This window comes from Aedes albopictus, chromosome 3 (genome assembly GCF_035046485.1).
Source record: "Aedes albopictus strain Foshan chromosome 3, AalbF5, whole genome shotgun sequence".
Taxonomy (NCBI): domain Eukaryota; kingdom Metazoa; phylum Arthropoda; class Insecta; order Diptera; family Culicidae; genus Aedes; species Aedes albopictus.
Genome location: NC_085138.1, coordinates 10,590,784 through 10,612,821, shown reverse-complemented (window position 1 = coordinate 10,612,821; position 22,038 = coordinate 10,590,784). Strand labels below are relative to the sequence as shown.

At 38.8% G+C, this 22,038-nt stretch overlaps 1 protein-coding gene across 1 annotated transcript in view; it reads right to left on the bottom strand.

The window, feature by feature from the left end:
- LOC109421754 (long-chain fatty acid transport protein 4) overlaps positions 1-22,038 on the bottom strand; it is a 110,901-nt gene that overhangs the window by 48,312 nt on the left and 40,551 nt on the right. The window lies entirely within an intron of this gene.

Genomic DNA, 22,038 nt, shown 5'->3' with positions numbered 1-22,038 from the left:
CAGTTCCTTCAGGAATACGACAGAGGTTTGCGGTTACACAGATGCGGAGAATTTGGCCAGATTGCAGCGATGTTTGGGAGGCTCCGCATTGACGGCGGTACTCAGTCGCCTACTATTACCAGCGTCTGTTCCATATGTGATGGATACACTGCATAAGCTATATGGTCGGCCAGAAATACTAATCAGTTCGCTTCTGAAGAAAGTGCGGAATGTGCCTCCACCCAAGTCGGAGAACTTAAGCACGATTGTCACGTATGGGTTGGCGATTCAGAACTTGGTCGACCATATCGTCTTGGCCGATCAACAAGCTCACTTATCGAATCCAATGTTGCTCCAAGAGTTGGTCGATAAACTTCCCACATCGCTGAAGATGCAGTGGGGAACCTACAAGCAGGCCTTTGGGAATGTCAACTTGACGACATTCAATGGTTTCATGGCCGGCCTTGTAAATCTGGCATCTGAGCTGACCATCGATGTAGACTCCGCACAAAATCACCACAAGCAAGTTCGTGTGGAGAGACTGAAGTCTAGAGGGAGAAGTTGTTCCTCACGCCAACGAGTCACCTGACGCAACGAAGAGAGGAAAAGATACGTCTGCCGAAGTGTCTACGTCAAAGGCCTGTTCTTATTGTGGAAACGATGGTCATCAGAACCTGAACTGTTCCAGTTTCAACACAGAGAACAGACATTTAAGCTCGATCAAAAATACGTCGAAATCGTGTGTAAAGGATTTAAGTGTACCTCTACGCCACCAACGGAGACTGCTCCACTTATAAAGTCGATTCGACCCCACGATGGCAGTGTTCATCGTTAAAATACACTAGCCCACAAAACGACACGAGCGCTCAAATGCCAGAAACGGTGAGCACTGGAAACAAAAATAACAACACGACCGTGTTATTGATGGGATGCTAGCGCCACGCAACGGGAGCATAACCACATATTCTGATATGACCGTTACAAAGTTTTACACAAGGCAGAAAGCAAAGATAGACGTCTGTTCTCTGTGGTTTCAAGTCGTTGGATATCGGAGCGAGATGGATAGCTATGCGTCAGAATAACCTGTGTCGTCTGTGTTTGGTTCCGCATAGGAAATGGCCATGCCACTCGCAAGAGTGTGGCGTGGATGGCTGTCGTATACGGCATCACATGTTGCTGCACAGCAACCAGACTAGCCGAAACGATTCCGTTGAGACAACGAAGCCAACCGAAGCGGTACAGCACAACTATCACCACACGAAGTCGTTTTCTCTCTTCCGTTATCTGCCAGTCACGCTTTACGGAAACGGAAAAGGAGTGGAAACTTACGCATTCCTGGACGACGGATCATCATCGACATTACTGGAAGAAGCGATTGCAGTTAAGTTGGGGATTGATGGAGAACCGGACAACCTTTGGTTAGGATGAACCGGAAAGATCGGCAGACATGAGAAGAGTTCCAAAAGGATCAGCTTGGAGATTTCTGGAGCAGGAAAGCAAAGTACCTTCCAGTTGAGCAACGTACGGATGGTGCGAGAGCTAGGACTTCCCAGTCAAACGTTGAACTATTCTGAGCTGTCAAGATCCTACCCACACCTACAAGGTCTTCCAGTCAGCAGTTATGTGAATGCGAAACCCAGTATGATTATCGGCATCGAGCACGTGCATCTCCTCAACAGTCTGAAGCTTCGCGAAGGGGGAAGAAGTGATCCAGTCGCAACGAAAACTCGTCTCGGTTGGTGCGTCTACGGAAGAAATTCTGGAAGTGAAGGATCCGTGGAACAGCTGAATCTACACGTCGGTCAGGAGATGAGCAACAGTGATCTGTACGACTCGATGAAGAAGTTTTTCGCCGTCGAAGAAGCTGTGGTCACGAAGCACCTACAGTCCGACGAAGATCAACGAGCGCGCAGCATTTCGGAGGCAACTACAGTTCGCCAAGGATCAAGAATCGAGTCAGGTTTGCTGTGGCGAATATACACTTTCCCGAGAGCTACAAGATGGCGATGAACAGACTCCTGGGGCTGGAGAAGCGTCTGTCCAGAGATTCGAAACTTCGATAGAGAGTGAACGAGCATATCAACAGCTTCGAACAAAAGCAGTACATCAGTAAAGCATCAAAGCAAGAAGTCGACAGTCTAGATTCCCGCCGTGTCTGGTATCTACCGCTGGGAGTAGTGATCAATCCCAAGAAGCCAGGCAAGATTCGGATGGTTTGGGATGCGGCCGCGAAAGCTTATGGAGTCTGCTTCAACGATATGCTGCTGAAGGGTCCGGATCTTCTCGTACCGCTAGTAGACGTTTTATTGCGATTCAGACAGGGGAAAGTCGCCGTGTGCTCCGACATTCGGGAAATGTTCCTCCAAATCCTCATCCGTGATGAAGACAGATGGTCGCAGTGTTTTCTTTGGAGAAGTAGTCCGGAGGAAGAAGTACAAGTATACGTGATCAACGTGGCGATGTTCGGTGCAACCAGCTCTCCTTGTACAGCGCAGTTTGTGAAGAACTGGAATGCTTCTGACTACAGCGAGCAGTACCCCAGGGCAGTGGAAGCAGTAACCAAGAACCACTACGTTGACGACTTCCTCGACAGCGTCGACTCGGTGGAAGAAGCAGTACAGTTGGTACAACAAGTCCAAGATATTCACGCAGCAGCGGGTTTCCAGTTTGGGAAGATACTGTTCAACGAGAAGGAAGTGCTAGACCGACTAGGAGAGACGAATACAGCGATCAGTAAATCACTGCCAGTAGACAAAGACCGAACATACGAACGTGTTCTGGGCGTCACATGGATTCCGTCGGAAGATGCCTTCACATTCACTCACCAAGGATTGGAGGAAGTTCTACGAGCCGATTGGGCGTTACCAACGAAGCGCCAGGTCCTGCGTATTGTGATTAGAGGGTCTTGCCCGGGATTTCCCGGGACAAAAATCCCGGGATATCCCGGGATCTGAAAAATCCCGAATCCCGGGATATTTTTCAGAAATTCCCGGGATTTCCCGAAAATAAAAAATGGCAATACTAAAACATATCTTTTCACTTTGAAATCTTCTCTTTATCAATGTTTCCTTTTTTCCATCCAATTCTACGCCATCTGTCAGGTATAGTTTATTTCTACTTACATCAAGTTTAGATGAAAGTCCAACTAATTATACCAAAGATATTTTGGCTGAATTTATGTAATTTATTTTTCATTTTTTTTTTACTTATTCGTTTAGGCTCGGGCGCCACATGGGCATAACTGAGTTGTTTTAAGGCGAAACTGGAAGCATTTCCTCATTTTTTTGGTTTTTGATTTTTAATAAAATAACGAAGCAATATTTTCAAAATCGGTTTTCGTACACATGTAGAGTATGGATCAATGTATCTCCTAAATTTTTCCCTGGTGCAAAAAGTTTTTCGTTTTTGCAGAAACCATTTTTTGTGCAATTTTGTTTAAAAATGGTTTCTGGAAAAACGAAAAACTTTTTCCACCAGTGAAAAATTCAGGAGATACATTGGTCCATACTCTACATGTGTACGAAAACCGATTTTGAAAATATTGCTTCGTTATTTTATTAAAAATCAAAAACCAAAAAGTGAGGAAATGGATCCAGTTTCGCCTTAACATTGATTTTACGTTTTACAATTTATTACTGCCTTTCCATTTTTCATTTATGTGGCGTTACATTACAATTATAATCAAACTGAATCAACAGACAGAATATCGGAATGGGAAATAAAATGATTTATTTTAAGCTAGATTGTTCTGGTAGTATTCTTGGAATTTATGGCAATGTTCAACATTTTTACAATATGTGAAATATGTAAACTGTTGCAAATAATTTTAGATGTTTCTGGAGTTATCCCTTAAGAATACTGTGTTGTTATATAATATTCAACAGCCCTGATCAATTGCTTGTACATTTACGTTTAAATTATGAGGAAAATTCGCAAAATTTTCAAAAGAAAACGGATAAACAATCTCTAACCTCTGCAGGACTTTGACAATCTTTGAAATATTTGTGTTGACAATTTCGTAAAGATATTTCCGATAAAATTCGTTGAGACATTTTGTTCTTAAGTCCAGGCAAAATTTTCTGCGGAACTCATTTCAACAATTACTAGAGATAATACAAGTAATAGTTTTGACGAAATTTTTAAGAGAAATCAGGAATTTATTTACAAGAAGGAACAGCACACCGTTTTTAGATCTTCTGCAGAAATTTCTGTGATGATTTATGGTGAAAAACAGAGCAATATCGAATTGAAAAAAAAAGAAATAAAGCGAATCGTACAATAAAATCAAAGAATATAATTTAATACCATATAATAGAAATAAAAGAAATGTGAAACTTGTTGTAAAAACCACAAAAAAACATCTGAAGAAATTGTTAAAGTTGTCATCCTGCCAAATAAATCGAAAAAAAAATATCAATGGACTTTCGGGATAGAATTGTTGAAATGGAAATCATAAATAAATTTTTGAAAGAATTTTATAAGGATTTTTTTTTATGATATTCATATCAGTTTAACAAGAAGTTTGTTGAGTGGGTCTGTCTTGAATTATTCTGGATTTTTTCCACAGTTTCTTCAATGTATTTCACCAAAAAAAAACTAATCGAAATTCTAAAATGTTAACATGAATGTATATCCAAATATAATTGAAATAGTAACACATTTTCTTAAAGAAAAAAAAACAAAATGCGGACAAATAATATCTTAAGAAATTGTCGTTTGATATTTTCAAATCACCATTCTAACACTGCCATTTTAACTCCGTCATAAAATTCTCACACAGAATTCATTCACGTCTCAGGGTAAATTATAAGGGATTACTCTAGAAATATCATCAAGTTCTGTCAAAAAATTCCTTCGGATAAGTAAGGCAGAAGTTAGCCTATAGCCCAAGTTAACCTATTGCGGAAGAAGATGAACTTTATTTGAAAATTTTCAAATACCTTTGAATGTCTCCAACTGCCCTCACACAAATGTCCATGAAATATGTACTTTCTTTCGAATATAATGGTTATTAGTTGATCGAATTTAGTTAAGAAATCGTTCCATTAGCTTTTTCATCGTTTTTTAGAAAATTTAGATTTTTCCCGGGATCCCGGGAAATCCCGGGATTTGGAAAATAAAAATCCCGAATCCCGGGATTTTTTTCAGTCCGGGAAACAAGACCCTCTAATTGTGATGAAGCTCAACGATCTCTTGGGATTCATCGCACACTTCGTCGTCCAAGAGAAGATCTTGATGCAGGAGATTTGGCGGACAGGTACAAACTGGGACGAGCCTATTGCGGAGCAACCCCGCGAACTTTGGACAAGGTGGATGGATCAGTATCAGCAGATCAATAAAGTAAACGTTCCGCGCTGCTTTTTCAAGGATTTCTGCCCACAGCAAGTCAGCGATATTCAGGTACATGTGTTCACGGATGCGAGCGTGTCCGCCTGTGCGTGTGTGGCCTACCTTAGAAGCACAGTAGATGGAGAGAGTCAGTGTTCGCTGATCGCAGCAAAAACAAAAGTTGCGCCTCTTCGAGCGCTTTCTGTTCCACGCTTGGAATTACAGGCTGCCATGATGGGTTCCCGTTTACTACATTACATCTGCTCAGCCCTAACCATCAACATTCAGAGGCGTTTCCTGTGGTCAGATTCAGCAACAGTTCTTGCTTGGCTTCGCTCCGATAGTTGTCGGTATCAGGTCGTGTCTTTCCGTGTTGGCGAAATCCTGTCGTTAACCAGTGTGGATGAATGGCGCTACGTTCCTTCTCGCGAAAATGTTGCGGACGATGCCACGAAATGGAATGGGCGGCCTTCATTCGACCCTGTTGCCGTTGGTACCAGGGTCCTGCATTTCTGCAAGATCCGGAAAGTCAGTGAGTGGCCTACGGAACGGCCAGGAGATACAGCGGAAGCAGATGTGACGACTGAAGAAATTTGCCTCGTTGCCGTACACCGAACAATAGAGGAAGTGGTAGAGGCACAGCGTTTTTCTAACTGGAACAGACTGCTACGGGCGACAGTATATGTGCACCGAGCTGTAGCGGTATGGAAGCAGTTGCCAAGCGAGACAAGGTCGCTTAAATTACTCAGCCAGAGTGAGTTCGCGAAAGCAGAGGAAACACTATGGCGGCAGGCTCAAGCACAGGAGTATCCGGATGAAGTTCAGCAAAAATCAGTCCAATTCGAGCGTTGTCTCCATTGCTGGTCGAGAAAGGAGTTCTACGAGTTGGCTGCAGAATCGGACAAGCTCCATCGATTCCATACGAAGCGAAGCATCCAGTCGTGTTACCGAGAATCCATCGAATCACATACCTCGTTGTGCTCAGCTTTCATCAGCAGTTCCTTCACGCAAACATCGAGACAGTGTGCAACGAATTGAGACAACGGTTCTACATCCCGAGGATGCGAACAGTAGTGCGGAACGTATGTCGTAGCTGTCAGTACTGCAAGATTAAGAAAGCAGCTCCAGTTGCACCGAAGATGGGACCGCTTCCGAAGATGCGTCTGACTCCCTTTATCCGTCCGTTTACGTACGTTGACGTGGACTACCTTGGCCACTTCGAAGTGAAAGTCGGTCGCAGTCTAGTGAAGCGGTGGATATGTTTGTTCACGTGCCTCACAGTTCGAGCTGTTCATCTGGAGCTAGCACACAGTCTGTCAACGAAGTCTTGCGTAATGGCGTTCAGGCGTTTCGTTAATCGGCGAGGAGCTCCGCTGGAAATATTCTCGGACAATGGTACCAACTTTGTGGGAGTCAGTCGTCAGCTGACAGAAGAGATCCAGAAAACCAATGCCATCAACGAGGATTGTGCGGCTACATTCACCAACGCCCGTACGCAGTGGCACTTCAACGTCCCTGCAGCCCCGCATATGGGAGGTCCGTGGGAGCGAATGGTGAAGTCCGTAAAAGTAGCAATGGCAGCAATATCCGACAGTCCGCATCATCCGAATGACGAGGTGTTCGAAACCATAATGCTGGAAGCAGAGGGGATCGTTAACAGTCGCTCACTGACCTACGTACCTTTGGAAGCAGCAGATCAAGAAACGCTCACTCCGAATCACTTCTTGCTGTACAGTTCAAGCGGCATAAAGCTTTATCAGTCTGTCTTCGAGACAGCTGGTCAGTCACTAGCAACATTGTGGATGAGTTCTGGCGCAGATGGGTGCTGGAGTATTTGCCGATGCTAACAAGGAGGACGAAGTGGTTCGAGAACGTGAAACCTTTGGAGCCTGGTGACCTAGTCGTGATAGTAGATGAACAGACACGGAAAAGTTGGGAAAGAGGACGGATTGTGGAGGTCTTTCCGGACAAATCAGGCCAAGTTCGACGTGCAGTAGTACAGACAGCTCGCGGAATCTTCGCCAGGCCGGCAGTGAAGCTGGCAGTCCTGGATGTTGCGAGCAACCACAAGAAGGCGGATGAAGTCTCACCAGCAGTGTTGTTAGCGATCACAGTCTTTGACACCTTTTCGTCGATATTCGGCTGCCATTGTCTCCAACATTCACAACACAAGCGATCAAACTACTGTACGGAACAAAAATGTCGAATGAATGCGCTTGACCACGAATGCGCCTTCGGGAGATGGTTCGGTTTTTGTTATTCCTGTGTTTCCCATAAAGAGAGCTGTTTTGGGTAAATGTATGTGTCGTAATCGATTTATCACACACGGATAAACTTGTATTATACCAATCTTAATCAACATTGGCTGAAATCTTGCAAAAAGCTGGAATTAGACAAATGTCATCGTGTCAGACGACGATGATTTGATCCACTTTTTTGTTTATTGATCTTCGTTCTGCCGCTCGTGTTGTGTGTAAGAGGTAGCGGTCGCGCTCGAATGAAACAAAGCAAGCTGACACCCGACCGCGGCAACGAATTGAAGGTAGTGATAAGTGTCGAATGTTTACAAGCCTGCGTCACCAGAAACGGAAGTGGTTCACGGGGCGAGGGATGTTACCGGCAACACTGTTGACCGCGAAACGACGGTGAAACCACCGTCCGTTCCCTCGCAACTAAGCGGCTGTCGTCGAGCGGACTGACAGATCGGACAGCAGCTGACAGAACAAAGACAGACAGATTGATTTAGATTTCGCTAGTATACAGAAGGTAGTATTTAGCCCACGTTATAGTCTTATTTCGAGAGTTTAAAGTGAGTTTGTGAACTAAATACTGTCAGAATTACTGTACTGAATTTATTCTGATATGTTTAGTTGAAAATTACAGAAGTTTTGGCTACAGTCAGCACCGCACAGAACGGAACAGTTCCAGTCAGTCGAGGTACGTTTTAGTAGGAAATTCCAACCTTTATTATACAGTGAATTATGTAATTTTCAATAGATTGTGAAATCCACGTTTTTCCCGGTAACCGACATACCTGGAAGTAACAGAAGAATACTGAAATTGTAAGATGTAACTAATTATCTGTGACCCGACCACCGACTAACTGACTCTAATAAATTACAGCTTTGTTGCTGCTAAGTTTGCAACTGAAAGAACGGTGTTTGTTCTGACGATCGGGAACAACTGCTGAATTCTTAATAAAATTTGACAGTGTTAACCTAATACAATAACATATTTTCAAGCAAATTTTGAGTCATTTTGGCTTAACACTCAAAGTAAGTTAGAAAACTTTGAATGCCACAATAAAATAAAACATGTTTGCATATTGGAGCTTTTGGCTACATATACGACCACAACTTTATATCTGTTTGACCAAATCGAATGAAATTTAAAAACAATATGTCCACATACATACGCCAGCTACAGATTTTTTTTTTATTGTAATCGGTTCAGTATTTCTGACTCAAGAGTTACCCTATATATAAAATATTTGTTTTTTTTTTTTATTCTTTGTTTGAACAAGATTCCCAAAATGTAAATTTCTCGCGTCGGAGATATCTCTATCAATACTTAACCGATTCTGATGAAATTTTGATGACACCATCTACACATAATAAACTGTTGCTGGTCGAAAAATCAGCCATTTTGATGCATGCAATCAAAAGCTATACCACAGACGTAACTGTTAGAGGAAATTCATTAAAAAAATTGCCAGATGTCTTTTTCATGAACACACTGCCACCTATTGGTACAACCGCGCGAGGCACTGTCGGCCATGATGGATTGTAATCTGACGTTTGCCTAATACGCACACTACTACACAAACCGCCTGTAATTTCCGATTCAGCATTCAACAACGTGTACACACTAGTAAACGTGAAAGCGATCGAACACTAGCGCCTCTGGTTGAAGGATCGCGTAAATCAAATGAAATTTAAAATAATCGTTAAACGCATGCGCCAAGCCGTTTTGAAGAGTGTTACGTCTGTTTGCCTGTGGTTACACACTATTTTCTGTGATGCAATTTGATTGTGGACACCTTTTACTTTCTCTTCTTGTCTTGGCATCCCTACTGCACCACAGCCTTCACGCAGCACACGGAAACTTATCACAACAGTAAACGAAATTCCTAACGGAATTCCTGGAGAGATTCATAAGAAAAGTCTCTGGAGGAATCTCTGTGGAAACCTCTGATAAATCCCAAGAGGAATCACTGGTGAAATTCCAGATGAAGTTGCTGGAGGAATCCTAGGAAAAAAAACCTAGAGAAACTACCCGAGGAATTACAGGGATTCCTGATAGAATCCCGTAAGTAATTTCTGTAGAATCCTCCAGTGGGGTTCCCAGATAAATCCCTTGAGTAATTTCTGAAGGAATTCCCTATTGCAATCTCCGACGGAATCCTAGAGGCATCCTTAAAATAATTCCTGGATAAATCCCTGGAGTAATTCCTAGAAGAATCATTGGATGAATTCCTATTGAAATCTCTGAAGAAATCACTGTTAGGATTCCAGATGAACTTCCTGGAGAAATCCATGAAGGAACTCCTCACTAAAAATCAGTGAAAATATATAAAGCGGATTCAGGAGAAATCCCTTCAGAAATAGCTTGAGCAATAGCATGATTTCCAAGAGAAATCCCAGCAATAATTACTCGAAGAGATTGTTCAGGGAGTCCGGAAGAAGTCACAAAAGAAATTCCTGAAGCAATACCAATATATATTTGTGTAGGAATGCCAAAAGGAAATTCTGGAAGAATCCTAAGATAAACCCCCGGGAAATCCCTGGCGAAAGCTCTATAGGGAAATATATAGGGGAATCCTGGAGAAATACCCGGAGGAATGCCTGCATAAACTGTTTGAGTAATGCCTGAAGAAATATCTGAAGGCATCCATAGAGATATTTTTAGATTTTTAAGAGGGATCCTCGTAGCAATCCTCGTATGTATCCCCGCTATCATTTCTGGAAAAAAAATCCCAGCAGAAATCCCTTGGAAAATCCCTAGATAAATTCCTGGAAAAATCCGTGGAGTTGTTCTAGGAGGAATCATTGGAGAAATCCCTACTGAAAATTCTCTGGATGAATTCCAAGAGGAGTTCCTGTACAAATTCCTGAAAAAGTCCTGCAGAAATACCAGCAAGAATTGCTGGAGGAAGTCCAGCAGGAGTTCCTGGATAAATTCTAAGGCAAATATCTAGTAGGATTCTTACGTAAACCCCCGGAAAAAATCCTGGAGGAATTCCAGGAGCAACACCAGCAGAAATTCCTGTAGGAATCACAGCAAGAGTTTCTGGTGGAATCTCTCTACGAGTTCCTGCAATAGGAATTCTTGAAGGAATCCTAAGAGGAATTACTTGTGGAATTTCTCAGAAAAAAAAACCTGGAAATTTCTGAGAAATTCCTTGAAGAATCCTCACAGCAATGCAATGCCTGAAGCAATCTCAGAAGAAAACATTTACCAAAATAATTGCATAAATCCAAATTATTCAATAACATTTACAAAATTATTTTTTATTTGTTTATGGGAAATTTCGACAAACGGAGTTTAAAAATTATACTTGAAGCAATGCCAATTAGCATGCATTTTCGCTTGAGATAAACACCGTTCCATAATCCATGCTTGTCGTGTCTTTGAATTCCGACACAAATAACCGTCATTAGGCAGTCGTCGCTCCGACGAAAAGATTGAGATTAAGCTAAGATGCATAAATTATACAACGTTCGTCAAAAGCTAAGCTAAGGTACCTATGTAATCACCTTCTTGCACTCATACCGCCTCGCCCTGGACCGGGCATAGTTTTTCACCGACCGGATCGTTCGTCAAGAGACAACCCGACTCTTGACGTTCAGCTGCTGGGTGAGGAAAAGAAAATTCCGAAAAATCATCACTCCCTCTCGTGCTTTTCCTCAATGGATGTCGTCGACGTCACTGTGGGTGATTGAGGGGCGCCGCCACTGCTGGAATGAATGACGGCGATCGTGGCGCTATGTTGTGCTGGGGGTTGCGTGTGGTAGATCACGTGTCACGCAGAGTAGGCCGTGGGTCGACGAAACTTCAGCTGACAATCAACGGACTGATTAGCGGCGCATACTGCGATCGACTTTGCTGCGAACCGCTACACTGTCTGTGGTATGAGCAGGGGTTATCTAATTAATGTCTATCTTCGTCATGTCCATAAAAAATCAGGAAAATTCGACATCTTTTTGCTCAAGTATAAAAAGTATATTCTAGTAGTGTATTCACAGAATTTTACGAAAATTTCACACCAAAGAAAAACTGTAACTAAAATCTGGGTAAACTCTAAGGGACAAGAAAATTGGCAACCCCTGCTCTATTGTTGTTCCACAATTCGCATAAGGTTGGTAAGGTTTTGAGGCGAAGGATGGAATTGATAGAGGCACCTGCTGCGACTACTGCTACCGCTACTTGGTGGTGCGTTGACTTGGTTACGTTCTGTTGAATCTCAGCCTACTGCCTTTACCGCCGGGTCTGCCACGAGGCACACATAACTAATGATTGCACTGCATTGTCTGTAGGTTTTTCATTATTTCTATGCAAAAACCGAACGATTTTCCAATCAGGCAAACTCTGATGAACCAGGCAGTTTCACTTTTTTGCTTTCCATCATACACCATCAAAACCAACTGCTATAGAGGTATTTAGTTCGAAGACTTTTAGTGTAATCAACTCAGCCGGCAACTGAAGCAGTTGAAGAAGTAGTAAGACTCTCGTTTCAATAGAGGCGCTTCGTATACTTTTTCCAACGCGATTGGCAATTGTTTTTCAATCGTCTCTTTTTGTTTGTTTCGGAATTCGGTTACTTCACGCGAGGCAATTTCCGACTGGCGGAATCGTTGAGAATAGAGAAACAAAACCCCTCAGCAACAACGATTTGAATGCGATTTCCCACAACTTTCACTATCAATTGCACTATTTCAACGGCACGGCGGCACGATGAAAAACTGGGAAAAGTATTGACAGAAGGAAATTTGCATCAGCTGGTACAGTACCAGCTGTATTTACACCGTAGATGCGCAGAAAGAGGCAAGTTTCTCGACGGAGTCCATTCGTTCTGCGCAGCAATCATGTGCACCGCGTTGACCAGAGTGGTCAAGGGTTTTCACTGCTTCTACACGGAATTTGTCATCGAAGGTAAAAGCCAACTCGCTTTTCTTCTGTTATAACTAACTCCGACCGACCGACGTCTTTATTCAAAAATGTATCTTATATATAATTACAATTTTTTGGTTATTATTTTTTTTCTCCCCCCACTTAACTTAACTTAAGCGCCTAGCGTCACATTCTCCGCTCTCGCTCTCTTTACTCAAGTACCAACATTCTAGTACTTCAAAAAGCGCGAGAGAGAAAGCTCGCGTCTCTTACTTAGTATCTAATTGGAAGCGGCTAGAATGCTTCCTTATATGAGTCACATGTTTTATTATGTTATACTCCGGTAGTTATGCATTCTTTTTGGCTTACCGTATGCCAACTAGAACAGGTAGAGACCTGCTGAAGCAAACTAGGTCACCCGCTGACCAACTACCGCGTGTGATTTGTTTATTTCGCTTTCGCGCATGTCACATATGATGATTCAATAATTTAAATGTACCGTATGTAGGTAGTCACCATCCTAACTTGAGTTTTGCTCATGATGATGCAAAATGATCAATTAATGAAAGCTAATGTCTAATGTAGAATAAATGATTAATTGATCATTTAGGCTATGGTTGGTTCAATATCCCCTTCGTTAATTAGCTGTTTGATATCTTGAATTGAAGATTTAAGATGCAAACGGTTAGCGTTGGTTATTATTATTCATGGATTTATAAAATAATATTGGTTATAAAATGGAAAGTTCGTAAAAGTTGTATTATGATATATGTTTGGAGTCAATTCTCATTATCAGTTATAGTCATATTTTATCTTTAACCAAATTTCTTGTAAAATTTACCGAAACTCTCGAAATAATTATTCTACAAATTTCTACCATTTACCTTGAAACAAATTCCTTTCTACCAATCATGTCGTACAATACGCTTGAGAGCATGTTGTCCTTCGCCTTCGGTCATCCTGCATGCTGTCCTTCGCCTTCGGTCATCCTCTCGTTCCGTAAATTACTTTCCCAGTTCTCCTAATTTCGATCTTGTCCACACAGATAGAGTGTCTCACGTTAGGTGTTAGGAATGGACTTCCTTCGTCTATATTCCTTCGTCACGATATCGTTCCTCAGACGGATGAGATGTACTTCCGCTCCACTCAAAGAAATATTCAATTTTACTGTTACTCCATTCCATCGTGACTTTTACAGATGTTGTCTTCTTCTAAGTATTTCCCGTTTACCTCTTCCAGTTGATCATGAAGATTGAATCCTCTGATACATAAATTATTTTCTTGTTGATAAACTTTTTGTTTCAAAATCGTTCGTGAAACAGTTTCTGGTTTTTTTTTTTTTTTTTTTTTTTAATCGTATAATGCATTCGTAAAAAAAAAATAATTGATGGATCGAATGACATTCACTGCAGAATTTCTGCTATGATTTGAGTTGAGAACTTCCTTGATTCTCTTTAAGCACATAACTTGGCTTCAATAAACGTTTCTTTTGATAAGAAGATTTTTGAATGTTGAATATTGTTTTGACTCGCTTTCCATATGTGCAGTGTGCACCCTTTCGTGATGGTCTCGTTCTTCCAAAGAATGTCCAATACCCTCTACCTTCCGAAGACTGCTCTTTTATATGATCATGTAATTGACTGATATGTTGCTTGCCTCCGATCCCGCGGTATGCCGGTCGCGAATGATGATGTCTTCACTCAAGATATGATGATGTCTTCTCTGGTCACTAGCTCTCAAGGTATATGTAATGTCACTTTTGCGCGGTAATACCTATTTCTTATTTTCCCTAATTAGTGATCCCTTTTGTATTGTATAAAAATGTATTTCTTATTTTCCCCTGATTATTTATCCCCTTATTGGTTAATGTGGTCCCTTGTGACCCTTATTGACTCTTTATGTGTCTATTTATCTCTTAAATTTTTAATCATTATAGTTGGGATATTGACCATTATTGATTGTCGTTTCACTATTTTGAAATGCATTGAAATTAGTGTTTGAGATTTAAATCTGTACAAAATGTACATTTGTAAAGGGATTTTGATTCAAATTTTGAGTAGTATTCACGATTTCCAAAAATGAAATACCAATGGAATGTAACATTTCTCGTCCAAAATAGAAATGCATCTTTTCCGTTAGAATTATACTTACACTTTTCCGGTTTTTTTTTTTTCGGGCTTATCTGGATGGATACTCCCCCTTTTCCACAGCTTTTTCATGGGTGGTGTAGGTTATCCGTTGTCTAAAAAACAACTTCTTCCTTTCGTCATTTCCCCTCTTCAGACATCTAAAGGGATTTAGATGGTTTTCCCTGCTGTAGTTTTCCACATCTCCAACTAAGTTTTAACCCTGTAACGAGACTTAGATTTTGTGTGTAATCCTCATATATAATGTTGGAGAAAGAAAAAAAAATGCTCTTATACTAGTACCGCGGTAATCGCCTAAAGGTATGTAACGATTAGCTTTTGTGTACAGTTGATTTTTTTAGTACTCGTATCGTAGCTTTATATGGTGAGTAACTTAAAATCACCTTTTCATGTCCTCAATATAGTAATTTTGCTGATCTTGCTTATTAATCATAAAAATTCAATTAATATTCCCAAATGACTTGTTCCCATGGTATATTTGTTCTGTTTTTGTTCAAAGGAAGCTTTAGAAGTTTGTGTTAAAAGAAAACGAAGAAAATAAAGGTGGTATTAAGTTGTTCATTCTCACTGTTCTGTATTCCGGGCGGCCTTTCCCTTGTCCAAGTATAATTTCATTCACTCATGCTTTCATACTCCCTTATTGACAACTTCTATATCAAGAGAAAAAAAAATAGGTAGATTCGTGTTTGTTGCTTCCTTTTGTCCCCTCTCTTCCCAGATACAATGTACAATTTTATATGCCTATATTATTACCTTTCCCTGATTGGACTTCAAATCGTAAATGTTTAGTATATTATAACCCTTTTATTTGTTTAATTAAACCCATTTTAATTTCCTATAGTTTCCCAAATGCAAGCGTATGCCAGTGTTTTTCCTATTGCGAGGATGGATGTGGACTTGTTGTTGAGCTGAATTACGATGTAGAAGGTAAGAAATCGTTCCAATGTTTGTATCGTAAACAATGGATTCTAAAATAAACCTATATCTTTTTAGGTAATGACGGTAATGTCTGACGTCTTGAATTCAGTTTGTGAGTATTGTTCTATTCGATTGTAATTAGTTTTATGTCCCTCCCCTTTATGGTTTTATCATTATAGATATTTTGAATGTATTGTCTGTTTATATAGTGCATTGTTTATGCATACGACGTTTTCTCAAAAGTTTAATAATTTGTTTTAAAAAAAAAAAAAAAATATGTTCAACACATAATCGTTTAACTGATATTATTATCTTTCAATGTATATTGTATTTGTTTATAACAAAAATCTGGAGGATCATTATGTCCTAAATAATGAACTTCCATAGTTCACATTTTTTTAAGTATATCCAGTAAATATCAGAGTTTAACTGATTGTATATTCTTTATTCTCAAGTTATCCCTTGTGTTAGCTTTACCCCTCAAGTATGTTTATCCCATATTTCGTAATTGGATCTTTTCAAAGAAATTATAGTTCCAAAAAAAAAATTATAATATGCTCCCCATTTGTATATTATTATACTCATTGCCGGTGTTCGGTCTTATTTTTAAGTCTCTGCTTGATTATAATTGAGATTTGTTTGAGTTACTTATTAATCGAAAATTAGATGTACACAAGTATATGCATATTTGCCACCATATAATTAAACCAGTATATAAAAAAATATCGTTAAATATTACCTAAGGTATTTTATTCTATATATATAGATATATTTGTTTTTTTTTTTTGTTATTATTAAGGAAACTTTCCTTTTATTACCTAGATATCAATCTTAAAATTTACTTATTCAACGCTATTATACTATCATATTGTAGTATATTTAAATAGTAATAATTCATTAAATAATGACTTATCTAAGTAATGATTAATATATTTAAACCATAATAATTTTTATGTCTAATTCTAGTGTAGCATATTCGTTCTAAAAGAAAAGTAATTAGTTATGCAAGTGTTAATTCTAAAGTTACACTACTATTAATTTGACCCGCTTAATTGAATTAATTTTAATTATTGTATATTAACTTAGAAATACGCAAATATTTGTTGACATTTATATTTGCTCAATCAGTTAGATATATTTTAAAATTTACGTATTTACATACAGTTGTATCTTGTTCATTAATCATTATATTTTCGAAGTCTGTTATTATGAACTTTTTCTAGCCTTTTTCCGTTTTTAACGATAGTTGTTTGTTCGCTAGGAAAACTGACCACTTCATAAGGTCCTCTCCATAACGATTGCAATTTTTGGCCTGTACCTGTAGGGTTGGCCTTAACAAGAACCATGTCACCCCACATTGGTTGCCATTCATTAGTTTGTTTATCGTAAATTTCTTTTCGTTTTTTCTTTGATACAATCAAGTTCTCTCGTGCTCTATCATGAAAATGTTTTAGGGTTAATTTGAGTTCGTCGGCATAATCGCAATAAGTTAGTTCCATATCTCTCATTCTGTAGATTGAGTTCGGAATCCTCGCAGCTCTGCCATAGAGTAATTCGAAAGGTGTAAATCCAGTTGACGAATTAATTGTCGTATTATACTGGAATGTAAAATGCGGAAGAAGTTGATCCCATGTTTGAGGATCTCCGCCAATGAATTGCCGTAAATATATTTTCAACTCTCTGTTAGATCTTTCTACAAGGTTTGCTTGTGGATGATAGGCAGTCGTTGTAATCTTTTTAATTTTCAAAATTTTACAAACATTTCTCATCAATTGGCTAACAAAGTTTGTGCCATTATCAGTTACAAGTTCTTTTGGTGCCCCAAATTTGCAAATAAAACTATTCACAAATGTTTTGGCAACTGTTTGACTTTCCTGGTTTTCCATTGCAGCTACTGTTAGATATCTAGTCAAATCATCTTGTATGACCAATCCATATTTATTGCCGCTATTCGATTCGGGTAATACGACGATATCCATAAAAATCTTTTCAAAAGGTTCTGTGGACGTGGTTGTGATCTTCATTGGAATTTTATTTGCAGCACTAATTTTGTTCTTTTGGCACGAGTCACACTGTTTGACATAGTTTTCTATATCTCTGCGCATATTCTCCCATTTGAAAAGTGGATTTATGCGCTTTAGCATGCGTTTGCTTCCGACATGTCCACCTAGTGGGCTGTCATGAAATTCTTGTAGGACAGTTTCCCTTTCCTCTGGTGTTACCCACATTCGATCCTTCTCGGGAGTATACAATGTGAAAAGTTTGTTGAACTTTTCTGCAATAAATCTTAAAACATCCATATATGGGGGTGTTTGAAGATTTCTAAATGATATGATTTGTACATTTTCCGCATCTTTCGCGTATTGAGGACTATTGGTAAATGCATCTACGAGCCCTTCGTATAAAACTTTAGTATCACTTTTAGATCTTTTGTTTCCATTTAAAATTATTCCCCATAACTTTTTATTTGGGATTGAAAATACATTCCCTTTCAAGTAATCTTTAAAACCATGTGGTAGGTCAACGAATTCACTTAATTCTTTATGTGCTGACCTGCTATTCAAAATCAAAAATGTTGCATCTATACTTTCCTCTGATATTATATTCCTTGAAAATGTAAGTCTTTTAATATCCAATTGATCGCTTAAAGCGTTCTTGAATTCATCGCTTGAAACAGTTTTGCATGGCCCCTTGTGTTCATCCATAGCAAAATCAATATTATCTAGCCCATCCATATGTGGGTTCCAGTTGGAGTTTTGCCTGGGGTTTGAATGTTTATTCACTACGTCTTTGGAAGTACTGAATCGTTCAACATTTGTAGTCTTAGAATTTACTTGCTCCCTTTGCTTTTCATCATGCTGTTGTCGTTTTTGTTGTCTGGTCACGACAGCAACAACATTAGAATTTTTCTCGGGTTCGCTTTCTGTATGAAGCCTGGATAAGAAATCAGCTACTACATTATCTTTCCCTTGTTTGTATCGAATATCGCATTCTAAACCTTGTAATTTTAACCTTAATCTTGTCAAAGTTGGCGAAGTCTCCTTGAGATGCCATAAAGAGATTAATGGCCTATGATCGGTATATACAATGAACTTTTGATTGTAAATGTAATGCCTAAAATAATTTACTGCCCATACGATTGCTAGTAATTCCTTTTCAATCGTATGATATTTCCGTTCAGCTCCAACAAGTCCCCTGCTAGCATACGCAATGGGTCTATCCGTGGATTTCTCATTTGAAAGTACTGCTCCGATTGCATATTCGCTCGCATCTGTCGTAAGGACAAATGTGTCTTTGTAATTCGGTCTTACTAATAAGGAATCAGATGTTAAAAAATATTTTAATTTTTCAAATGCATGTTGACATTCTTCCGTCCAATTAAACTTAACGTTTTTTCTCAACAAATCGTTAAGGGGTTTGCGTATCTCTGCAATCTTTGGAATAAATTTACCGTAAAAATTAACGGTTCCTAAAAATGATCGAACTTGTTTCATTGTTTTCGGTACAGGCATTTCTTTAATAGCTTTAATATTGTCCATTAATGGACGAATTCCGTGTTTATCTACAGCATGTCCCAAAAATTTTAAATCGGTTTTCAAAATTTGACATTTTGTAGGTTCAACTTTCAAGTTATGTCTACGAAGAGCCTCCAATACTTTTTTGAGATTTTCGTTGTGTTCCTCAATTGTACGGCCAAAGACAATAATATCGTCCAAATATACGATAGCTTTTACATCTTTAATTTCGTACAATACTGTATTCATCAACTTCTGAAATGTTGATGGACTATTTCTGAGCCCCATAGGCATTCTTGTGAATTCAAAATGTCCTTTTGGGGTTGAAAATGCTGTTTTAGCAGCATCTTTCGGGTTAATAGGGACTTGGTAGAACCCGGATTTCAAGTCGATTGTAGAAAAATATTGGCTGTCTCCCAAACTGTCTAAAATATCATTGATGAGAGGGATTGGGTAAACGAAGGGTTTAGTGACTAGATTCAAAGCTCTAAAGTCAACTACAATTCTATACTTTTTATTTCCTTCGGAATCTAAATCTTTCTTTGGTATACACAAAACTGGTGCGTTCCAAGGACTTTTGCTGGGCTTTATAATCCCTTGCCTGTGCATTTCCTCAATTTCCGCATTAATTTGTTTCTTTGTGGACTCCGGAAATCTGTACTGTCGTTTGTTAATTGGTACATTAGTTGTAGTTTCAATTTCATGTACTGCGGCATTTGTACTCGTCAGCGGGTCTCCTTTCAAATAAAATACATCGCTGTAATTTGTCATAATTTCTTCCATGGCATTGAAATTATTCTTTTTTAAATGTTTTAAGTTGATAGTTTCAATTAATTTAGATAGGCGGTTTTCACCTTCAATTTGTTGTTGATCTTTGTTATCTAGTACGCTGAAGTCTTGGGTTGAATCCAAGTCTTCTGAAAAGTATTGTTGTGTTTGTGAATCAATTTCTTCAAAATATTCAGCAGAATAGTTTTCTGTCATTTTGTCTTCGGTATCTAAATATCTAGTCACGTTTTTTTCTAAGCCAGTTGGCCAGTTTGATGGTTCCCTATTGTTGTAAAAATGATCATATGTATTGCAAAATAAATTGTTAGAGTTTTCTACGTTGCTATGATCTTCAAAGTTTATTTGGCATTCCTTTTCTTTACGTTGTTCCTGTGTAAATGTTTCGTTGTATCTCTGTTCTAAAGAGTTTGTTTGGCACGCTTTGTCGCTTACTAAAATGTGCTTATTTTTCTGAGATAATGGTTTGATAGTATTATTGATTTGGTTTTGGGGAACATCGCCTTTGTTGTTTATTACTGAATTCATGAAAAATTTTCCCGTACGCGTTGCCGTGGAATTTTCGTTATTGCTCGGCTTGCGTAATATTATATATTTAAATTGTTGATCTATATATAGTGTATATTTTTGTAAGAATACTGCTCCTATGATACCAGGAACGCATAATTCCTTAATTAGGTGAAATTTCAATTCATATTGAGAGCCCCCCATTATCATTATAATTTTCACTGACCCTAATGTCGTTGACATTGTTGAATTAAACCCTATTATGTTTAGTTTTTCAGCATAATTCACATCATTTACTCCCATATTAGCAGCTATATCCCATCTCATTAAATTGTGGCTTGCTCCCGTGTCAATAAGGTATTTACAGGTTTTATTTGGTTTATGTAATGAAGCCAGTGTCAGTAAAAATTGGTTATCCCTTGTGTAGGTTATTGCTAATTTTTCATGCGCTGGTATGCATTTATTCAGATTGTCTGAATTTTTTGTAGGTTTTTGTTGACTATACAAATTTTTATGCCAATTCATGCAATTATTTCTGACAATATTTGCCTTAAAGCGTCTGTATGAGTTATTTTCTATTCTTTGAGGACTTCGGACGCAGAATTCAAAGCCTCGGTTAATTAGTTTTTTTGTTGTCTATATCGTACCAGTTGGTTCTGTGGGGAAACTTGATGATTCTGGTATTGTTTGGAAGTGTTTCCTCTCGGCGTATTATATTCCAATGCTTGTTGATTGTTTCTGAAAAGTCTTTGAGGTGAACTCTCGTTGTTAAAGTTTCTCGCATGATATGGAATGTTACCATTATTATTCCCTTGAAAGTTCTGGTTCTGTTGGGGTGGATTAATATTATTTTGTTCGTAATAATATCGCCCTTGCAGTGAAGGATTGGGGGTATTATTCTGATTGAAATTATTTCTGGGTAGATTTCTGTTCAAATTCTGATTGTAACTTCTTTGAGCATTTTGCTGAGAATTGTGTTGAAAGTTTCCATTATTTTGATTTTGTCTAAATTGAGAGTTTCGAGGTGAATTATTTTGGTTGGCAAAATTTCTGCTTGAGGAGTTGAATTTGCTGCGGGGAATGTTGAATTTATTATTTGGTGTCGTTGTGTTCAACGTTTCAGCTCGTGTATGTATTTCTTTAATTTCATCCCCATCCTCACACTCTTTTTTAAGCCATGTGAGTAATTCTGGAAAAGACTTGTCGCGTTGAGATTTTCCCGCTTGTGCTAAACCTTTGTTCTTTAGTCCCCCCAAAAAATGCTTTCGTAATGAACTAATTGCATAATTTCCTTCATTTTCTACCCACTTAAATAGATCTTCTGCTCTGGATTTGTATTCGTCAAAAGATTCGTCATTTTTTTGTAATAAGGTTTCCACCTCTTTCATAATTGAGTAACTGTTTCTCTCAAGTTTGAATTCATTTTTAAGTTTATCCTTTACTTCTGGCCATGTGTCAGCCGTAATTTGTTGAAGTTTTTGTAGAGCCTTTCCTTTTAGTTTCAGGTAAACTACATTCAAAAGTGGTTTAATGTCACCTCTACCTACTTGTGCGGCGAACAAGTCAATTTGCCAAAGGAATGGGTCCAGTTCATGTGGATCACCTTCAAATGTCGGAATGCATTGAAATGCCATTAGTTGTGAAAATTCCATTATTGATGGATTTCTGTGAAGTCTTCGTTGAAAATGGAAACTATGTTCTAAACAATCTTGTTTAAAGTTTTCGATTTGTTCTTTGAAATTTGGTTT